At 29.8% G+C, this 7,472-nt stretch overlaps 1 protein-coding gene across 1 annotated transcript in view; it reads right to left on the reverse strand.

The window, feature by feature from the left end:
* Positions 1 to 7,192, reverse strand: part of LOC129744391 (inositol-pentakisphosphate 2-kinase-like) — a 178,989-nt gene extending 171,797 nt beyond the window's left edge. The window contains exon 1 of the mRNA XM_055736898.1: positions 6,655 to 7,192. The gene's annotated coding sequence lies outside the window, so the exon portion shown is untranslated. The remainder of the gene's footprint in view (positions 1 to 6,654) is intronic.
* Between the last annotated feature and the right edge of the window lie 280 nt (positions 7,193 to 7,472).

Here is a 7,472-nt window from a genome sequence, read left to right on the forward strand (position 1 = left end):
ATATTTTTGAAACCCAACTTTTATCAATTATCTTATGCACTCTCTATCCTATTCTCATTTCTTCTTCATAATTTTTTTATTTAAATCTCTTTAAAACTCACTTTTAACGTAATTTTCAGTTCTTTTCAGCACTCTTCCAAAATTGAAATCTAATTTTTGAAATTTTCAATTTCAGAAAATATCAAAATTTGTCAAAATGCAGTGGTTTTGAAAAACTAACTTTAAAAATCAAATTTCATTTTTGCCATTTTTCTAAACTTTTTTTGTGATATTTTTCACACATCACTTATAGGAATTTGGTAACAAAAATACCACGGTTCAATTTCTTTTAAGCTCTAACAAATCTTTTCAGAATGAACTACTCAAAATTATTCACTGATTTCCGAGATAATTTGAATAAGTTAGTGTTGTTTTTTAATAACACGTCGCATAAAAGGATTTAGATTTTAACATAGAGCAGGAATCAAAAGTAAAGAATAAGAGGATTGCAGAACTGAATCATGATTAAAATGGCGAATAACAGAAATTTTTGAAACCGACTCTTGTTGAAAAGTGTGAATGTATTCTGGAAAATTGAATTCAAAATAATCATAATTTGCTACAAAGAATAAAGGGGAGAGATTAAAAAATTGACAATATTAGCCTTAAAACTAAGATGTTATTTTAATCATTTAATTTATGAAAATTAAAAAAATATATAAATTTAAGAATCTAAAATTGGTAAAATTTAATATCTATAACGGAGATTTAAACATCGATCCATCGCATTTCGTTAACTAAGAACCTTATTTAAGAAAACGATATCCAAAATTCGCTGCCATGATTTTCGAAAGTCAGGTTTCGTTTTTCAAGGTTCTGAAAACACACAGTATAGAAAATTTTCTAGTTTGAAGAGTCTGTCTCTGAGGGCCTCATATGGTAAATTTTTAGATCAACACATTAGGGCTATTTATGAAACGTTCCAAAAGTGAAAGTCACAGCTGCTGAGCATGTTTAACTTCTTGCGAGTTTTGTCCTCAATTCAAGTGTGTTGACATTCAATGATTTTCATCTAAACCATCAGCTTATGTGACAGAGTCCTGTGAGAGCTGTGAAGTTGGGTTTCGTTTGATTAATTTCATTCCTCAGTGATATTGTGTGGAATTGTTCAGCGTCCCGGACTCTATTTTTATTAATCTGCTCCATACATTATTGGTTCAATCCTCCGGCTGACCCCTATCACTTTCGATGCCTTTCTGCATCGTTATCTTTTGCTTATTCTTCCCTCTTCCCTCTAACGGTTTAGCGCACGCAAATGCACTACGCCTATAGGCCACAGAAAATGCAACCCCTGAAGCAGCGCATATGGCGATGTGTCGACTCTCTAGACTTACTTTATGTATGTTATGTATGCCATCGCCGTCATAATCATCAGGGCGACGCGCGCGGCAGAAGCTTGAAAATACCCTGCTGATGCCGTCTGACTGACTGATGGTCGACCGAGACAGAGAGGGACGTTAAGAGGGTCAAATGTTATCGCGCAACGGAAATCGGGATAATATAAAAAGAAAAAGTAAATGAACCACCGCCATGGCGAGCGAACGACGCCCGTTTCTTGTTGCATTCGAGGGCGAGGGCTAGGAAAGTTCGACTGTGCAGCAACAGCAACACATAGACACCTCTAATTCGCGGAAAAGGAGACACACACAGCAGGAAAAAAAAGCAAGCTAACATTCCCACCCTCTCAGTTGATTGCAGCCAGTTTTCGAAACCGTCATGTAACTTAGTTATTGTAAAGTTTCGTATCCTAGCTAAATGTCATGGCTTTAACACAAAGAGGAGGAGGGGTTGCTATGGTATCGAAAATGAGAATGACAGCAGCCGCAACATGATCACACGGCTTCCAACGGTTATCGAGAAGGATGGAGGCGCTAAAAATAAACACGGCAGCTGCCTGGATGCGCGGTGTTGTTTTTTTTCGGTAATGTTTAACCATTTTTGTTTGTTCCAAGGAAAATATATATGTACATGTTAAACTGTTAGTAACTAAAAGTAAAACTTAACAAAGATAGGATAAAGGCCGTGCGAACGGGGTTTAGGGGTTCAGATTTTTTCCATGTAAAATGTTCAGTAACTTGATCGCAAAAGGTGTTTAAAAATAAGTGCTTCTATTGAAACTCAAATCTTGACACAAAAAACCTCAACTCGCCTTTAGAATTGATTTTATTCAGAAGTGTAACCAAAAAAGTTCAGAATTCGAAACCACCGTTACTCCGAATTTCCATTACTTATTTTCCAGTAAAATAAAAAATCCATCAAGAAACCAATTCCAATTCTTTCTAATGCGCACATTGATAAGGGTTTAACAAATAACACAAAGCCGAAAAATTCACACTTTTCCGAGGTGCAAATTCCTTAAGAATTAACTTTTAATAAATTGGATGCTCTGAATCCAAATATGCAATTACACGGTGTGTTTCTAGAAGATGTTTAAAAGAAAAAAAACAGTACCACTAATTTTTTCAGAAATTGAAAATTAAGCCTTTTTTGAGTCATTTCCAGGCAAAACTACTAAACTACTAAAATATTTGGTCGGTGAGTCCCCATACGATTTGTTTTTTTGAAGATTTATAGTCTAAATTTATAAATTTTCAATCTGAAAAATTATTCCAATGCAATGGAATTGCAATTGTTTTCTTTAGAAATCAATTTTTTTTTCATTTCTATTCAAGTTTTTGTAATTCTGAAACATAAAAAAAAATTCAACGTTAGAAAGATACTAATCTTTGGATTGAAAAACTTATTTTATGTGAAAATTTTATTTGAAATTTATTATTTGGAACATCCTTGTTACAATTGGTGTTATCCAAATGTAACTTAAACTTAAATTCATATGTGTATATCTAATTCTGGTTAAATGAAATTTAAAGATACATAAAAAACAACAGTCAAACATCCATTGATTCTTACGAAATATTAAAAAAATGTTTCTTTTGTTCAAACTTGTTCTTTGAATAAATTCCACAATATTTGTATCCTCAGATGCATATGAATACGCATAAAAAAATGTTTAGATTTTTTTTTTCAATTCCTTTTACCTCAGATTAAAATTTAAACAAATCTCAGCAGGCCACTTACAAAATTTAAAACAAAATTTAGTTAAAAGTAAAAGTAACTGCACTGTTATTCGTGCACCTTTGACTACACAACATCCATTTACTTTTACTTTTTCGCAATTACAAATTTCTTCTTCGTATATTGTAGGTGAATAAATTTTCTATCAATCATCTGAACTTCATTTTTGTGTAAGAATTTAAATACTGTTGATATTATTTAATTAATGGAATAAAGATGCAAAACTATTTTTTTCAGAAGAAGATTCAATATCGTCGATAGTTTAAGACCAGATTTGTGCATCTTATTTTTTTTAGTTTTCACGGATTTCTATTCAAACTAATTTCTAGAGGTTTTAACCCCATCTGGTATAAAATTGTCAAAACTATGATTTTTTTACTGTTACATTAATGCTTCATTAATGTTCTATTTAATGAATAATAAAAAAATAAAAAAAGAACTCCAGTGTTCAGAAGAATAACTAAAATTAGTATGGTAACAACAAAACATGATGAATCTAACGCGTATTAGGCTAGTTTGCTATCGATCATTTGCAATTCACTTTTGCCAACAAAACAGTTGATTTTTGTAATTCTTAGATCGACAAAAAGAGAGAAATGCATTTTTTTTTTTGGAATAATTTAAAACTTATCACAGTTTTAGACAAGATTCATCCATTTCCGTCATCCAAAATCCTTAAAACTTTAAAATTTAATTTAAAACAAAAAGTTCAAAAGATTATTATAATAATATAATGGGTTGAAAATTGTAGAAGCTAGGACTATTAAATCTTAAAAGAAATGCTTTGAATAAACATGGAGAATCACAGTGTACAGGAGGGTTCCTAAAATTGGGTTTAAAAATAGAAATAAAACATTTTATTAAACACTACAGGGTTTATAATGATCATTTTATCAAAGAAAGTAACATGCAAAATTTAAGCAAGATTAAATTTTCTGTAGTGACTTGCATTGAGTCTGAAGTGCAAATGGGATTTTAAGACATTTGACTCAGGAGATGTATAAAAACTGAATTCTCTTCAAAAATTGTTTTTAATTAACGGATCGTTTACTTTTGAATATTGATTTTTTATAATTTTTAAAAGCTTAAATTAAGACAAATGTCTCTACTCCAGATCGCTTCACGATAAGCGTTGTCACAAAAAAGTAATAGCGATTCCTAGTATTATCTAATTTTCTTAATCATTGAGCTTTTTTTTAAAAAAAATACACTCCAGTGCTTCCACAATCAGAATATCTAAAGATAATGGATTCAAATTGATTTAAATTATTCCAGATAATTCCAATAATTTAAGATAGTTTTACCCTCTCAGACTGCTGTCAGGATTTGCCAGCTGATTTTAAAATTTTAGGATAAGAAGATATTTTTGTGCCATTGTCTTCGTTTTTAAAACTAGTTTGAAATGATTTTTAAAACTTTTTAAAGTTTTCAATAAGATTAATGAGCTACTAGCTCAATTCAAAAATATTGAAAATTTGATCTAAGAGAATTATCACCTCTGAAATAAATAAACACTTTAAAAAAAAGTATATTTTTTTTTGAAGATTTCAAATAGAAAATTTTCAAAAAAAAAACTTGTATGGAGGGTCACCGACCAAATATTTTAATTTTTGGTGGAAATGAACCGGAAAAGGCTCTACTTTCAGCCCATGCAAAAATAAGCGTTACTGTATTTTTTTTTTTCTTTAAGTCCTTCTACGAAACACACCGTGATTAGTTTTAGATAGACATCATTCAAGAAAAAAAAAATAAAGGTTTTCAATTAATTATCCACTTTTCCTAAAACCACAAGTAATTTTGATGTCTGCGAAAAAAAAGTCAGAGAAGTTTCTATTTGTTTACTTTTCCCAATTCTGTAAAATATGAAATTTCAACGATTTTTTTGAAAAAATTTCAACCTAAATTGATTTGATTTGAAATTCGTTTATTTGAAAGGATGACGTGCGTTATCCCGTTTAGGTGCACTTACAACCCAAATTGAAGATTCGATATTTTTAAATGAAAAAATCAAATAATTTTGCAGAGTTCAACAAATAAGTTAAATTAAATGAAACTTTTCTTGAAACTTTCTTCAATAATGTCACATAAACGTGTTATGATATTTTAAAAAAAAACTGAAGAATTTAACTAATTTGAATCATTTATCATCATTATGATCAAATTCAGAGTCAGATTTTTTCTTTATTTTAGATTTGTTAGTTCATAAGTTATTAGTTCAGGACGCCAAAATCTACCAAATTAACTTAGGAACGAGAATACAGAATTCTTGAGTTCTCAATTAAACTGTATAAATAAGTTTTCAAAATGGAAATAAATTTTTATTGAAAAAAATCCATCTTAAAAGAAAAAACCCTATCTTTTGATCTTCCTATTTTGATTGTATTTTCAAATAAATTTACCGAGTTTCAAAGTTTATTTTTTAGAAATTTTCATATAAATTATAGTCAAACTTTTTTTAAAGTATTTTTGAAATATTTTAAAAAGTTTGTCATTGTTTGTTTGTTTTTTTATTTGAATTTTTGATTTCTGAACTGAAAACACAGTTTCTATCTTTTGTCACTGCCAGGATCCAATATTTAAATTGACAGCGATAAAATATTAAAGCTTGAAATTTCGAACTTTATATCATGCACTTGACAGTTTCTAAATGTTTCACTTATTTTTGATATTTTAAACAATCTTTTTTGAATCGATCATCATTTTTAGTTAAAAAGTTCCAAATATAATTCTAAGTAGCAACTATAAAGCTTAACTTTGGCGGTTTTGAAGCGCTCTTTCAATAGAGTTTCTTTTTTCTATTTCTACCAGCTTATTATTGATCATTTAAGAAATCACCCATTTCCTAGCCTGAACTTTGTCACTATAAGCTTTCAAAGATGAAATGAACATCTTGTATAATTAATATAAAAAGTTATATTGTGAAATTAAAAATTCAACTTTTATAGGAAAAAATTTAATATAAAATTTGATTTCATCTCTGACTTTCGACTTTCATCACTGGAACTTTTGAAATAAATTTTAAATTTTTTAAATTCAAATTCAATCATTAACTCTGTGTTTTGAATAAATTCTCTTGTTCAAAATGAATTTTTTCCTCAAGAATTCACATTTCAAAACTTGGTTTAATATTTTTCAAATTAAAGATATGGCAAAGAAATTTTTCAAGAAACCCTTCAACTAAAAATAAAGAAAGGGAATGTACATTAAGATGAATAAAAATTAACTAGTAAGTATCATCAGTTTCGCGCGAGAATATCAATGATGAGAACGCGATGACTTCTCAACTCTTTCCAATGCCGATCAGGATGACTCGTTCGAAATTATTTTCTCTCAGTCAGTTCTAGTTCTGAGAATATTATCTAACAAAACTGGAAGCGATCGAAAGAACAAACGCACAGAGAGTGCTTTTTCTAGCTATTTACGACTCTTCGTGCCCTTAACTCCATGCAAAATAGTGAGAAGTGGTTCAGTTTTGATCATCGTTCTTAGTTTTTGATAGTACGTGAGTTAATTATAACAGAAGATGGATAAGGTACTTACTGTAATATTCAACCTGTTCAGCGGACTCTTGTCAGTGATGGAATTTAATCAATCCCGCAAGAAAATAAATAGATAGATACATTTAGTAGATAAAATTTAACAATTTCTGAGTTTTATTAGATTTTTTTTAAATAAAATAATAATCACTGTGTTTGCGACATTATAACTTTTTTCTCTCAATTTGGATTAGATGATGTCATAAGTTAGAACAACGCTAAGGTGAGACAAGTGTTTTAACAGTGATTTGTATGATTTCGCCTTTGAATAAACCATTAAGAAGGTGAAAATTCTTTAAAAAATGTTCTAGACCCCCCGATGGATTATTTCAAATTTGAGCACAAATGATAGGGAAAAGTCTAAGCTTTCGAATGGTGCAAAAATAAGAGATAATAAATAAAATAAAATCATTCTATCAGAGTCACCAAAAACGGGAATTCCCGAGTCCCGCGAAACGTTAAAAAATTCGTTAACAGCTATCGGGAAACTATTTTCATCATTACCCCAAAATATTTTGTGAAAGTTGATTTTACCCCATGGCGAGGTACAAAAATACGCAATCGTAGAATCGTAGAATAATTGAAAACATTCTTTCCTCATATTTTAGAGAAATATTTAATGTTGGCTAAAATTGCTTAAAAATTGTTATTTTTTTATGTAAGAGCAATTTTTAATCGTCTCTTCTTACGCTATATTGGAACCTGTTGTAGGTTTTGTCATTCAAAAACACAACAGATTTGGTTTACTCTCAAATAGAATACAGTTTAGAAGTTTCAGTATAAGATCGTCGTAGTTCAAGACTTGCTGCCGACAGACCTAAG

The sequence above is a fragment of the Uranotaenia lowii genome, chromosome 2 (assembly GCF_029784155.1).
Source record: "Uranotaenia lowii strain MFRU-FL chromosome 2, ASM2978415v1, whole genome shotgun sequence".
Taxonomy (NCBI): domain Eukaryota; kingdom Metazoa; phylum Arthropoda; class Insecta; order Diptera; family Culicidae; genus Uranotaenia; species Uranotaenia lowii.